Genomic DNA, 16,115 nt, shown 5'->3' with positions numbered 1-16,115 from the left:
GTTCTGGTTCGCAGACTGTAATACAGAGTCAATCTTTTCCTCGACTCGGGATTTGAACCGGTGACTTGGGACACCATAAATCTCCCAAGTGGTGACTTGATTTTTAAATAAATAAACAATCCCGTTTCGTTTGTCCTTTAATTGGAAAAACTCTCTTATATTTATACCCTTTACGGGATGTAGTAAAAAGGAGGTGTGACAGATGGCTCTCGAGATGCAGATCATATATCGCACCTTAGTCATACTTGAGTTTTGTAGCGTATGACGCTATCTGTCTCCCCGAGAATTTCATTATGCACTTCGCGTGCTTGTGGTTGATATTCGGGTATTTTACAGGTATGAGCATTTTAGCTCGATAAGTAATTCCTTTATAGATTATTATGTGTTGATCGGGTGGCACTCCACCATCGGTACATTGTTTAGATCGGGTTGCACGCCGCCACGGGTACCATGGTTGGATCGGGTTGCACACTGCAATGGTATTATGTGTGGATCGGTTTGTACGCTGCAACAATGTGATCTTGAGTATAGTTTCCCATATCTATTCTGGTGTGTTTTGTTTCTCATTTTCTGAGAAAGGTTCATAACACTTTTTGGATGCTAATTAGTTAAGTGGGTTGAGTAGTTCTTTCCAGAGTTCATATTTCCCTTTGGTATGACATTCGATTTTGTAGCTTGTTGGCACATTGTGGCATCATATGAGACTTTTGGCAATGTCTGAGGTGGTTTATTGCTTGAGCAACTTGTACTGGGTGAGACGAGATTATTGGACCTGGGATTAGTGCGATCAGATTTATATGAAGCATTACAGAGCAAATATAGATATTCAGTCCAGGATGAGGTAATAGTTCTTGTTAAGAGGAGAAACTTAATGAATTGTTGAGCAAATATACATTGTGTGGGCATTTGCGACATTTGCGACTGGAGCCAAGGGCTTTTTATTCCTAGACTTAGCCCATTTCCCTCATTTCCCACTTGGAATTAGGCAATTTTTGAGAGCATTTATAGAGGGGATTCCATCATCATCAAAAGGTAAGTGATTTCTTCTAGTTGTGAGTTAAATACAAGGTTTATGGATTTAGACATAAAAATTTGTAAAAAATTTGGGATTTTGAAGAAAAACCTAGAAATTGGTATTCTTGGATTTTGACCACGAATTGGGGCATGAAATTTGAATTATATATTTGAGTTCGTGGGGTTATGGATAAAGTTTATCTTCGAAAATTTTCGGAATCGGGCACGTGGGCCCGAAGGTGATTATTATCGACTTTTCGAACGGAGTTGGAAATTATTTTAAATAGAATTATAAGGAGTATTAGAGTGCTTGGGAGCCGACTATGGAACTTCAGAGCGAGATACGTCTCCTTTCTAACCTTGTAAGAGGGAATTAACCTCATAGGTGAAATAAATTAATATGTGCTTCTAATTGTGGGGGCTACTTACATACGAGGCGACGAGAGTCCATACGTAGCTTCTAGCTATGCCTATGTCCGGGTAGTTTTAGGTTTACATCATACCTTGTTGATATTGTTTTTTGATTTATGGTTATTGTTTGCCTTGAGAAGAAGCAAGATTGAGGTTTACATCATGCCTTGTTACACTTTGTATTTTCAAAAAGAATTGAAGAGTATTATAATAACTTAAGAAATCTATGTGTAACCGCGTCACAATTATATTCCTCGAGCGGGGTAAATTTGCACTACTCTCATTGGAGCGGGTCGTTCACCTCAGCAGATTAAATAGATGCATCTATGGTTCGGGCCATTCAACCCTCGGCAGTGCACAATTTATATTTATATGTTAGTTCGTGTCGTTTGACCCTCGACAGTGCACAATTTATATTTACATTTTGGATACTGCTTCATTTATACTGCTATGGTTTAGAATTTATAATAATTGATACTACTTCATTGGTCTGAGATATAAATTTATAAATGATGAAAAATGAATTTGAAAAATTCTTATCAATAAAAGAATTGTTTACTTACTTCATGATATTGAGCTTACAACCATTCTATGTAACCCATGGTTAAATATATCATTGTTATATTATTGTTGGCCCATAGTAAGTGGCGGAGTCGACCTTTCGTCACTACTTCTTCGAGGTTATACTGTATACTTACTGTATATGTGTTGAATTACGTACTCATACTACACCTACTGCACATTTTGTTGTGCAGGTGCATAAATGTCTAGTGGCTTTGTGGGTGCAGTGGCACAATTGATATGGGGGCTTAGGTGAGCTGCATCTTATGTTACGATCCGCACCTAGCAGTGTCTCCTTCAGAGTATTTATATCTTCTTTCCTTTCCAAATTTGTATTTTGGATAGATGTTGTATTTTATTTTATTTCTCAGTTGATGCTCATGCACTTGTGACACCAGGTTTTGGGGTGATTATGGGTCGTTCAGTATAGAAATTGTTAAAACATTGTTATTTACACTGAAAAGTCCATCTTTTACTATTTAATTGTATGAAATTACTATTTAAAAATTATTAAAATGAAAACTAAATTAACTATTTAGTGTTGGCTTACCTAACAGTAGTATCCGACGCTGTCACGACCCAATAACCATTAAAGGTCGTGATGGCGCCGGACACCGCTGTTAGGCAAGCCAACAATAAATAATTAATTTGGTTCTCATTTTTAGTATTTTTGAAATAATAATTTCTTTAGGTTAAATGATACATGAAGAACTTCACAGAGTAAATAATAATATTTTTAACAAATTTCAATATTAAATAATCCCCTAATAATCCCAGAACCCAGTATCACAAGTACATAAACATTTACTAGGAAGTAAAAATAACATACAACAACTGCCCGGAATACAAATTGGACAGAAAAGAAAATACAAGTACTCTGAAGGAGACTCTGGTGGCTGCGGATCGTCTCATAAGATACAACCCAACTAAGTCCCCGTATAAATCGCGCCGCTACACCAACAAGGCCACTGAACATACATGTGCTTGTACAACAAAATGTAGAGCAAGTGTTGTATGAGTACGAAAATAGCACGTACCCAGTAAATATCCAGTCTAATCTCGAAGAAATAGTGATGAGAGGTCGGCTCCAACACTTACTATGGCCATCAATAATGTTATTAGTTGTGGAATTATTAAAAACGACAGTAAACTCAGGGAAATCATGAGGCAAGTAAACAATCCTTTTGGTAACAAGATATTTTGCTAATTCATTTTTTTCCATATTTATCAATTTATCTCAGACCAGGGAGGCAATATCATTATTCATAAATTTCAAGGCAAGCAATACAAGCATGCAAAAATCATGCCGAGGTCTTATGGCCCAATCCAATAATTATTTAAACTATGCATTACCAGAGGGTGGAATGACGCGAACCATAGATGCATTTATTTAATCTGCTAAGGCGTTCGGCCCGTTCTACAAAGATAAACACATTCAAACAGTCAATCGAGAATTTATCAAGGGGGAGTTATACAAGGAAATGCAATTTCTCTTTTAACAGCCACGAAATGATGATTAGCCTTTTAAAAAATTTATTTACCAAGTTCGATATGATTTAAGCATTTTAAATTGACAACAAGATTGCAAATATTACAAGTAGAGCATGCTTTTAGGTCCTAGACTACCCGGACTTAAGCATAATAGTAGCTACGCACGGACATTCGTCACCTCGTGCGTATGTCGCCCCCACAAATAGGAGCACATATTGATTTATTTCACCTATGGCGTAAATTCCCTCTTACAAGGTTCGAAAGGAGACTTACCTCGCTCCGAAGTTCCATAAGCGGCTTCCGAGCCCGTTAAACAACTCGAATCAATGCTCAACGCTCCAAAACTAGCAAATAATTATGCAAACCCATTAATATATACTCAAATACTCATTATAATCCAATTTATAACAATTTCTAACCTCGATCGAAAACTCGATAAAAATCACCCTCGGGTAAGCTTTACCCATAATGCCACGAACTCAAATATATAACTTATTCCAAGTTCCATGTCAAAAATCGTGGTCAAAATCCTAAAATATAAATTCTAGGTTTTTCCACCGAAACCTCAAATTCCCACTAATTTTCCATGATTAAATCCATATAAAATCATGTATTTAACTCAAATTGGGAAGAAAGCACTTATCCCTTACTAGTTGATGAAAATGGCACTCCACACTGCTCCAAAATCGGCTTCCATGGATGAAATAAAATGAAATTGAGCCAAACCTTTCGTTTTAAAGAAGACGCTGCCCAGCCCTAACCTTCGCACCTGCGGTCCAATAGCCGCTTTTGCAGCTCCGCACCTACGAAAATCCATCGCAGGTGCGGCTCTAACTCAACCCAGCAGCTTCCGCTTTTGTGATCTCCCTTCCGCATCTGCGCCTTCGCAGGTGCGGATCTTCCCTCGCACCTGCGCTCCTGCCCGCTTCTGTGACTACTAGGCCGCTTCTGCGGCTTCGCACCTACAGCCAAAACCTCACAGGTGCGGTTACACCAGATGTTAGCTTCCTCAATTCTTTTTAAAATTCTAAATTCGATCCGTTAACAACCCGGAATCCATCCGAGGCCCTCGGGACCTCATCAAATCACTCCAACCTGTCCCAAAACATAACGTGGACCTATTCGAGGCCTCAAATCACATCAAACGACATCGAAATCATGAATCACACCCCAATTCGATATTTATGAAGTTTAGAACTTCAAACTTCTTCGTCCGATGCCAAAACCTATCAAATCACGTCCAATTGACCTTAAATTTTGCTCACAAGTCATATTTGATATTACAGACCTGCTCCAACTTTCAGAATCAAAATTTGATCCCGATATCAAAAGGTCCACTTCCGGTCAAACATCTCATAACATTTAAATTTCTAGCTTTAGCCAAATGACTCGAAAATGACCTACAGACCTCCGAATAAACTTCTGGACGCGCCCCCAATACCAGGATCACCATACGGAGCTATTTCCTGGCTCAAAATCCCAAACGGACATCGAAAACATTGAAAGGTACTTCAACCTAAATTTATGAAATTCCTCCCAAAATGAAAATTTTATCCGATACTAAAACATGGGCCAGGGGGACTTTTTGGGTAATTTTCTTAATTTCGTGTGTTAGCTTCGAATTAATTAGTGGAATTAGTTACTTGAAGTTATATTTACATTATGCAATTGATTTGAATAGATTTGGGCCATTTGGAGTCGGCTACTCATGGCAAAAACATGATTTCGAGTTGATTGGGCCGGTTCGAGGTAAGTGGCTTGCCTAACCTTGTGTGTGGAACTTCCCTTAGGATTTGGTATTGTTGTTATATGAGTACCGTGTACGTGAGGTGATGAGTGCGTACACGTGCTAATTGTTAAAAATCCCATTTTCATTAAGCTAATACCATACATTCTTGTAGTTTAGCAAATACTTGTACTTGAAGCCTCTTATTTAGATTAGGGAAAGCATTGCTACGTGACTTAATTGCCTTTCCTGCTTTAATTTCCTACTTGTACTCTGTGTTGCATGTTAGAGTAGAGATTCTTGTCTAATTCTTGAATAGAACTGTACACTTTTCTGAGATGGTTGTGTATTTACTTTGGGACTACGGGACGATATACCGGGAGATCCCCCCTGCTTGTTTACTTTGGGACTACAGATCGGTGTTCCAGTAGATCCCTCTGCACATTTATGATTGGGACTACGGGATAGCACCTGGTAGATTCCTCGTATTGGATATCTACTTTAAGACTACGAATTTGGTTTTCGGGAGTTTCCCTTGAACATTTATAATTTGGACTACGGGACGATATCCTGGGAGATCCTCGATCGAGGTTAGGCTTGGCTCTTATTGAGTACCGCTATGGTGTACTCATGCCCTTCCTGCACATGTTTTTCGTGTACAGATCCAGGTTATTTCGCTCAACCATACCATTAGTGAGGTGAGGTGATCTTCAAAGACTTTGAGGTATATCTGTCGTGTCCGCAGACCAAGGAGTCCCTCTCTATTCTCCCCTATAGCTTTAGCTCTCCCGTATTTACTTTCGTTTAGACATTCTGGAGATTAGAATACTTGTAGTTATTCAACAGCTTGTGATTTCATGAGATTTCAGGTTTTGGGAGTTAATTCACTTTGAGAGTTTATATTTTTATATGCCGAGCGGCATCTTAAATGTTTTATTTATGTTTATTCTACAGTTTTTGGCTAGTTTTATCTTTCATTTCTTTTTTCACAAATCGTTAGGCTTACCTAGTCGTAAAGACTAGGTGCCATCACGATAGTTCACAGAGGACGAACTTGGGTCGTGAAAGTTGCTATCAGAGCTCTAGGTTCATATGAGTCATGAATCACAAGCCAGTTTATTAGAGTCTCGCGTATCAATACAACTACGTCTGTACTTATCTACGAGAGGCTATGTATATGTTTGTAAAATTCCACTACATTTGATCTCCTTGTCGTGTGAGATTGATATCACAATTCTAAACTTATGTCTTCTATTCTCTGACAGATGGTAAGAACATGTGCTACCGGAGATGACCAGACACCCGCGCCCCCTGCTAGAGTTGTCAAAGGTCGGGGCTGGGGTAGAGGCCAAGGACGCGCCCGTGGTGCAGCCAGAGCACCCACGCGAGCTGTCACAGAAGAGCCACACGCCTACTGCTACTACTATTCCAGCTCTTCAGGAGACTCTTGCACAATTCGTGAGCATGTAAACCACTCTAGCTAAGGTAGGGCTGATTTCCCTTGCTGCAGCCACATCCCAAGCTGGGGGAGGAGCACGGACTCCCGTTGCCCTCACTCCTGAGCAGTGGGTCCAGGTTGATCAGATCCTAGAGGTTATATCAGTACCGCCGGTGGCCCCAGTTCAACCTGAGGACAGGGCATCGGCTTCAGAGGATGAACAGTGGAGGCTTGAGAGATTCAAGAAGTATAAGCCTCCTGTATTCAATGGTTTAGAATCAGATGATGCCTTGGGATTTTTGGAGGAGTGCTACTGTATCCTCCGCACTATGGGTATATCAGGATCGAGTGGGGTTTCTTTCATTACCTTCGAGCTTCGAGGAGCCGCCTACCAATGGTGGCGTACTTTTGAGCTAGATAGTCCAGCTGAGGCAACATCCCTTACTTGGACTCAGTTTTTAGATATGTTCCTGAGATACTTTGTCCCTCAAAGCCTTAGGGACGCATGGCGTGCAGAGTTTCAGCATTTGTGCGAGGGCACTATGACTGTTTCGGAGTATGCTGTCTGTTTCGTTGACTTGGCTAGGCATGCACCAGCCTTGGTTGCTACAGTTCGTGAGAGGGTTCATCGGTTTATTGAGGGGCTTATTCCTAGTATCAGGTCTAGCATGGCTCGTGAGTGGGAGATGGATATCTCTTATCAGCATGTGGTGAGCATTGCTAGGAGAGTGGAGTGTATGCATGCTCGGGATAGAGAGGAGAGAGAGTCCAAGAGGTCTCGAGAGTCGGGCCATTATTCTGGTTCCCGTGCTCCAGCTACAGTTCGTTAGTTATATAAGTCGCCCCGTTCATTCAGCTCTTCCAGCAGCCAGTGGCATTTCAGCTCCTCCTAGATCTTAGGAGCCTTATTATGCACCTCCAGTATCTAGTGCGCCTCCTGCGTGGGGTATTTTCAGTGGTCAGTCCAGCAGACCTGGCCCGAGCCACTCATATCCACCACACCATCCCAAAGCTAATTTTGAGTGTGGCGACACTTGCCATATGGTGAGGGATTGCCCTAGACTTAGGAGGGGTGCACCTCCACAGACTCCTCAGCTACATCGTGCCCCGTAGAATTTCCAGGCTATGGTTCTAGTACCAGTTGCTACCCCACCTGCTCAGCCAGCTAGAGGTGGAGGTCAAGGAAGTAGAGGTCGCCCTAGAGGGGGAGGCCAGGTGAGATATTATGCCCTTCATGCCCATACTGAGGTTGTCGCCTCCGATTCTGTCATCACAGGTATTGTCCTGGTTTGTCATAGAGATGCATCGGTTCTATTCAATCCAGGCTCCACTTATTCTTATGTGTCTTCTTATTTTACCCCACACTTGGGTATATCTCGGGATTCTTTGAGTTCGCATGTTTATGTTTCTACTCCTGTGGGGGATTCTCTTATTGTGGACCGCGTTTATCAAACGTGTTTGGTTGCTCTTAGTGGTTTTGAGACTAGAGCCAATTTATTATTGCTCAGCATGGTAGACTTCGATGTTATCTTGGGCATGGACTGGTTGTTGCCCTATTATGCTATTCTTGATTGTCACAACAAAACCGTGATGTTGGCTATGCCAGGTGTACCGTGAGTAGAGTGGAGGGGTACGTTAGATCATACTCCTAGTAGAGTTATTTCTTTCCTTAAAGCTCAGCGAATGGTTGAGAAGGGGTGTGACGCGTATCTGGCCTATGTGAGAGATATTAGTGTTGATACCCATATAGTTGATTCAGTCCCAGTAGTACGGGACTTCCCTTATGTGTTTCCAGCTGATCTTCCGGGTATGCCACCCGATAGGGATATTGATTTTGGCATTGATCTGTTGCCGGGCACTCAGCCCATTTCTATTCCTCCGTATCGTATGACCCCTCCTGAGTTGAAGGATCAGTTACAGGAATTGCTTGATAAGGGTTTTATTTGGCCCAGTGTATCACCTTGGGGTGCTTCTGTCTTGTTTGTGAAGAAAAATGATGGTTCTATGCATATGTGCATTGATTATTGCCAGTTGAACAAAGTTACAGTGAAGAATCATTATCCTTTTCCTTTTATTGATGATTTGTTTGACCAGCTATAGGGTACACGAGTGTTTTCTAAGATTGACTTGCGTTTAGGTTACAATCAGTTGAAGATTCGGGAGCCAGACATCCCAAAGACTACTTTTAGGACTCAGTATGGTCATTACGAGTTCCTTGTTAAGTCATTTGGGCTTACCAATGCCCCATCAACCTTCATGCATTTGATGTACAGTGTGTTCCGGCCATATCTTGACTCGTTCATCATTATCTTTATTGATGATATTCTGGTATACTCCTGAAGTCGGAATAATCATGGGTAGCACCCGAGGACAGTGCTTCAGACTTTGAGGGAAAAGAAGTTATATGAAAAGTTCTCGAAATGTGAGTTTTGGTTGGATTCCGTGGCATTCTTGGGTCATGTGGTATTGACTGAGGGTATACAGGTGGATCCAAAGAGAGTGGAAGCAGTATAGGGTTGGCTCAGACCATCCTCAGCTATAGATATCCATATTTTTCTTCGCTTGACGGGTTATTATCGTCGATTTGTTGAGGGGTTTTCATCTATTGCAGCACATATGACCAAACTGACCCAGAAGGGTGCTCCGTTCCAGTGGACAGAAGAGTGTGAGGCGAGCTTCCAAAATCTCAAGACAGCTTTGACTACAACCCAGTATTGATATTGCTTACAGTTTCAGGGTCTAATACTGTCTATTGTGATGCCTCGAGGATTGTCCTTGGAGGGTATTAATGTAGGACGGTAGGGTGACTACCTATGCATCCAGATAGTTGAAGGTACATGAGAAGAATTATCCTGTCCATGATCTCAAGTTAGCTGCTATTGTTCACGCCTTGAAGATCTGGCGTCATTATTTGTACGATGTTCCTTGTGAGATCTATACTGTCCACTGGAGTTTGCAAAATCTGTTCAAGTAGAAGGATCTTAATTTGTGCCAGAGGGTGTGGTTAGAGCTACTGAAGGACTATGATATTAGTATCTTGTATCACCCAGGCAAGGCCAATGTGGTGGCCGATGCTTTGAGTCGCCGGGCGGAGAGTTTGGCTTATTTACCAGCAGCAGAGAGGCCCATGGCAATGGATGTTCAGGCGTTAGCTAGCCAGTTTGTGAGATTGGATCTTTCGGAGCCCAGTCGGGTTCTAGCTTGCGTGATTTCTATATGATCGTATCAGGGAGAGTCAGTATGATGACCCTCATTTGCTCGTCCTCAAGGACAAGGTTCTACACGGTGATGTTAGAGATGTGACTGTGGGTGATGACGAGGTAATGAGGATGCAGGGTCGAGTATGTGTACCTAATGTTGATGGGCTTCGGGAGTTGATTCTAGAGAAGGCCCATAATTTGCGGTATTCCATCCATCCGGGTGCCGCTAAGATGTTCCAGGATTTAAGGCAACACTATTGGTGGAGGCGGATAAAGGAGGATATAGCTGGGTTTGTAGCTTGGTGCCTCAATTGTTAGCAGGTAAAGTATGAGCACTAGAGACTGGGTAGGTTGCTTCAGTAGATAGAGATTCCGGAGTGAAAGTGGGAGCGGATCACCATGGACTTCATTGTTGAACTCCTACGGACTTTGAAGAAGTTCGATACCATTTGGGTGTTTGTGGATCGGCTGACCAAATCCGCGCACTTCATTCCTGTGTGTACTACCTATTCTTCGGAACAGTAGGCGGAGATTTATGTCTGGGAGATTGTTCGTCTGCATGGTATTCTAGTTTCTATCATTTCAGATAGAGCTACTCAGTTCACATCGCGGTTCTGGAGGGCCGTACAACATGAGTTAGGTACTAGGGTGGAGTTGAGCATAACATTTCATGCCCAGATAGACAGACAGTCCGAGTGCATTATTCAAATTCTTGAGGATATGCTCCGTGCGTGTATGATGGAGTTGGGAGGTTCTTGGGATCAGTTCTTGCCACTGACGGAGTTTGCCTACAACAATAGTTATCAGTCCAGCATTCAGATGGCACCGTATGAGGCTTTGTATGGTAGGTGGTGTAGATCCCCGGTGGGTTGGTTTGAGCCGGGTGAGGCTAGATTATTAGGCAGAGACTTGGTTCAGGATGCCTTAGAGAAGGTTAAGGTGATTCAGGATAGACTTCAGACAGCCCAGTCTAGACAGAAAAGTTATGCGGACCAGAATGTTCGTGATGTTTCCTATATGGTTGGAGAGTGGGTCTTGCTTCGGGTTTTGCCTATGAAGGGCGTTATGAGATTTGGGAAGAAAGGGAAGTTGAGTCCGAGGTTTATTGGTCTTTCTGAGATATTGAGACGTGTTGGGGAGGTTGCTTATGAGCTTGCCTTACCTCCTAGCTTGGCAGGAGTTCATCCGGTATTTCATGTTTCGATGCTCCGAAAGTATCACGGCGATCCGTGACACGTATTGGATTTCAGTTCAGTCCAGTTGGACAAGGATCTATCTTATGTTTAGGAGTCGGTGACAATATTGGACAGGCAAGTTCGGAAACTGAGGTCAAAGAACATTGCATCAGTGAAGGTTCAGTGGCGGGGTTAGCCAGTTGAGGAAGCGACCTGGGAGACTGAGCAGGATATGCGCAACTGTTACCCTTATCTTTTAACTACTTCAGGTATAGCTCTATGCTCGTTCAAGGACGAATGAATATTTTAAGAGTGGAAGGATGTAATGACTCGGCCGGTCATTTTAAGAATTAATGCCCCGATCCCCTATTAACTGCTTTCCCTGTGTTTATTTCTGCTATTATAAATTGTCGGGAGGATTCGTTTGGGGTTTCATAGTGTTTTGGGATACTTAGTCCCTAAATGAGAGCTTAAACTTTAGAATTTGGACCATAGTCGGAGTAGTGTGAAGACGGCCTCATAATGGAATTTTGTTGGTTCCTTAGCTCCGTTAGGAGATTTCGGGCTTAAGGGCATGTTTGGATTGTGTTTTGGAGGTTCGTAGGTTAATTAGGATTGAAATACTGAAAGTCGAATTTTTGAAGTTTCCGGTTTGATAGTGAGAATTCGATATTGGGGTCGGAATGGAATTTCGGAAGTTGGAGTTGGTCCATTGTGTCATTTGGGACGTGTGTGCAAAATTTCAGGTCATTTGGACGAGGTTCGATAGACTTTTTGATCGAAAGCGGAAATTGGAAGTTTTTGGAATCCTTAGGCTTGAATCCGAGGGTGTTTTGATGATTCGATGTTGTTTTGAGTGTTCCAAAGATTGGTACGAGTTTGAATAGTGGTATATGACTTGTTTGTATTTTTGGTTGAGGTCCCGGGGGTCTCGAGATGATTTCAGAAGATTGTCGGAAGAATTGGGAGTTGTTTAGAGCAGCTTCAGCTCCTAAACTTCTATTATAACCGCACCTGTGGATTGGGGACCGCATGTGCGTGATCGCAGAAGTGTGGGAGAAGCTGTATATGTAGCCATGCGCTAGAGGACCAGAAGTCGCAGGTGCGAGAGGTTGAGCGCACCTGCGAGACCGCAGGTGCAGTAAGTGAAGCACAGGTGCGGCCCCAGTGCAATAAGTGATTTCCGCAGATGCACACCTGGGACTGCAGGTGCAGGTCAGTAGGTGCGAGGAAAAGGTCGTAGGTGCGGAAAGATTGGGCTAGAACCTATATAAGGGTTCCTTAGCAATTTTAAGCTCTATTTCACCATTTTTATCCGGGATTGAAGCTTTTTAGGAGATTTTTGAGAGAGAATTCAAGTGAGCTTCGAGGAGGTAAGATTTTTGGAACCAAGACTCATTTATATGGTGTTATTTCATTGATTTGACAAAGAATTTATGGAAAATGATGGTTAGAATTAGGGGGTTTAGGGTTTGAGATTTGAGACTTCGATTTTGGGATTTGAGGGGTTGTTTGTGGTCCGATTTTGATGTATTAGGTGTGTATGAACTCGTGAGATTGTAAGGACTCTAGTTTTGCAAATTTTATCCGATTCCAAGACATGGGCCTGAGGGACTTTTTGGGCAATTTTCTTAATTTCGCGTGTTAGCTTCAAATTAATTAGTGGAATTAGTTACTTGAAGTTCTATTTTCATTATGCAATTGATTTGAATAGATTTGGGCCATTTGGAGTCGGGTACTCGTGGCAAGAACATGATTTCGGGTTGACTGAGCTAGTTCGAGGTAAGTGGCTTGCCTAACCTTGTGTGGGGGAACTGCCTTTAGGATTTGGTGTTGTTATATGAGTGTCGTGTACGTGAGGTGACGAGTACGTACACGTGCTAATTGTTGAAAATCCCGCTTTCATTAAGATAATACCATGTTTTCTTGTAGTTTAGCAAATACTTGTACTTGAAGCCTCTTGTTTAGATTAGGGAAAAAATGCCTACGTGACTTAATTGCCTCTCCTGCTTTAATTGCCTACTTGTATTCTGTGCTGCATGTTAGAGTAGAAATTCCTGTCTAATTCTTGGATAGAATTGTACACTTTTATGAGATGGTTGTGTATTTACTTTGGGAGTACGGGACGATATCCCGGGAGATCCCCCCTGCTTGTTTACTTTGGGACTACAGATCGGTATTCCGGTAGATCCCCCTGCCCATTTATGATTGGGAATATGGGATAGCACCCGGTAGATTCCCCATACTGGATATTTACATTGGGATTACAAATTTGGTGTTCTGGAAGTTTCCCTTGCACATTTATGATTTGGACTACGGGATAATATCGTGGGAGTTCCTCTGTAGATTTACGTTTGGGACTACGGGACGATATCTCGGGAGATCCTCTATTGCTATTTTTATGTACTGAGTTAGGTTCTTTTCAGTGATTTTATTCGTTAGAGACTGTTAGCATTTTAATTATATTGTCGTATTATATACTGTTTTACCTTGTTTTTCATCTATAATCAGTAGGGCCCTGAACTTCCTCGTCACTACTCAATCGAGGTTAGGCTTGGCACTTACTGAGTACCGTTGTGGTGTACTCATGCCCTTCCTGCGCATGTTTTTCGTGTGCAGATCCAGGTTCTTCGGCTCAACCATACCATCAGTGAGGTGAGGTGATCTTCAGAGATTTCGAGGTATATCTGCCACATCCGCAGACCGAGGAGTCCCTCTCTATTCTCCCATCTAGCTTTAGCTCTCCTGTATTTACTTTCGTTTAGGCATTCTGGAGATTAGAACACTTGTAGTTATTCAACAGCTTGTGATTTCATGAGATTCCGAGTTTTGGGAGATGATTCAATTTGGGAGTTTATATTTGTATATGCCGCGACATCTTAAATATTTTATTTATGTTTATTCCGCAGTTATTGGCTAGTTTTATCTTTCGTTTCTTTTTTCGCAAATCGTTAGACTTACCTAGTCGTAGAGACTAGGTGCCGTCACAACAGTTCACAGAGGGCGAACTTGGGTCGCGACAACTATACCACAGCGGTACCCAGTAAGTGCCAAGCCTAACTTCGGTCGAATAGTGACGAGAAAGGTCAGAGCCCTACTGGTTATATACATAAAACGAGGTAAGACAGTATAAAATGTAAGAATATAATTAAAGCACTAACAATTGATCGATAATAAAATCACAGGGAGAATGTAACTTAGTACATAGAAATAGCAACAGGGAATCTCCGGGATATCGTCCCGTAGTCCCAAACATAAATGTGTAGAGGATCTCCCGGAATACCAATCCGTAGTCCCAAAGTAAATATCCAGTGCAGGGAATCTCCCGGGTGTTGTCCCGTAGTCCCAAATATAAACGTGCAGGAGGATCTCTCGGAATACCGATCTGTAGTCCCAAAGTAAACATGCAGGGGGATCTCCCCAGATATCGTCCTGTAGTCCCAAAGTAAACAAATAACAGTAGCAAGAAGGAATCTACATTTCTATTCATAAATAAACATGAATTTTACTCTAAACATTCTGCACATGATACAAGTAAGCAGTTTGAGCAGGTAAAACAATTAGAACACATAGGCATGCGTTTCCTAAGCTAAACAAGAGGCTTCAAGTACAAGAAATGCTAAATTACAAGACAGACATAGATATTTACTTAATAAAAATGGGGTTTTTCAGCAATTAGCACGTGTACGCACTCGTCACCTCACGTACACGACACTCATATAACAAACAACACCAAAATCCTAAGGGGAGTTTCCCCACACAAGGTTAGGCAAGCCACTTACCTCGAACCAGCTCAATCAACTCGAAATCACGTTCTTGCCACGAGTACACGACTGCAAATCGATCACTCACGAGCACACTCGAACAAAAATCACGAAAATTCGATGTCAGAATCTCATTCAAAACTCGGATTATAAATTGGGGAACTTTTCTCCCATTTTCAAACTTTTATCCCCTAAATTCCGTATTTAGAAGAGGAAAACAACAATAGATTATAGCTCTAACATCAAAATCAAGATAGAAATTGTTACCCAATGTTTCTCCTTCAAAAACCCTCGAGAAATTGCCCTAAACCGAGCTCCAAATTATTTTTCCCAAGTTATGAGTTCAAACCCTCGTTTTTCCCTTTTACTGCACAACAATTTTTGCACCTACGAGGGCTCTACCGTACCTGCGGTCCCGCTTCTGCAGCCTTTTATCCGCACCTGCGACTTTTCATTAAACGACTGTAAGTTGCACCTGCGACGCTATACTCGCAGATGAGGTCCGCTTCTGCGGTTCTTGGGCCACATTTATGACCAGCTTCAATTGGGTCTCAGACCGCACCTGCGGTCATCATACCGCTTCTGCCGCGCAGCACCTGCGGTCCTACACACGCAAGTGCGGTTATGACAGGTTCAGCAACTCAGATTTTTGCCTTGGTCCAAATTCTAATCCGTTAGACATCCGAAACTCACCCGAGGCCCCCGAGACCTCAACCAAATATGCCAACCAATCCTAAAACACCATACGAACTTATTCCAACCCTCGAATCATATCAAACAATGCTAAAACCAGGAATTACCCTCCAATCCAAGCAATATGAACTAGAAATCTCAAGAATCCTACACTCGATGATAAAACTAACCAAATCAAGTCCGATTGACCCCCAAAATTTATACACAGGTCACATTCAACCCTACAGAGCTATTGCAACTCTCAAAATCGGATTTTGACCCCGATATCGAAATTTCACTATCGAACTGGAAACTTCAAAAATTCAACCTTCGGTATTTCAAGCCTAAATAAGCTACGGACCTCTAAAACACAATCCGAACACGTTGCTAAGCCCGGAATCACCTAACAGAGTTAACGGAACAAACCGAATTCCATTCCTAGGCCGTCTTCACACTGCTCCGACAACGGTCCAAATTCTAAAGCTGAAGCTCTCATTGAGGGACTATGTGTCCCAAAACACTCCAAAACCCAAAACGAATCCTCCCGGCAACTCACAATAGCAGAAACAAAGACAAGAAAAGCAGTTAATAGGGGATCAGGGCGTAAAATTTTAAAACGACCGACGGGGTCGTTACATAGTAGAGTCTCCTTGAGAGTATTTA

At 42.2% G+C, this 16,115-nt stretch overlaps 1 long non-coding RNA gene across 1 annotated transcript; it reads left to right on the top strand.

Annotated features, from left to right (window-relative positions):
- Nucleotides 1-5,101: 5,101 nt before the first annotated feature.
- Nucleotides 5,102-13,943, top strand: LOC142163603 (uncharacterized). Its single transcript, XR_012694552.1, has 2 exons — nucleotides 5,102-5,226; nucleotides 13,636-13,943. It is a non-coding gene; the product is annotated as an uncharacterized LOC142163603 (long non-coding RNA).
- The last annotated feature ends 2,172 nt before the right edge of the window (nucleotides 13,944-16,115 follow it).

The sequence above is a fragment of the Nicotiana tabacum genome, chromosome 8 (genome assembly GCF_000715075.1).
Source record: "Nicotiana tabacum cultivar K326 chromosome 8, ASM71507v2, whole genome shotgun sequence".
NCBI classification, from domain to species: domain Eukaryota; kingdom Viridiplantae; phylum Streptophyta; class Magnoliopsida; order Solanales; family Solanaceae; genus Nicotiana; species Nicotiana tabacum.
Note: the sequence above shows the minus strand (reverse complement) of the source record. Positions and strands in the feature narration are given on the sequence as shown.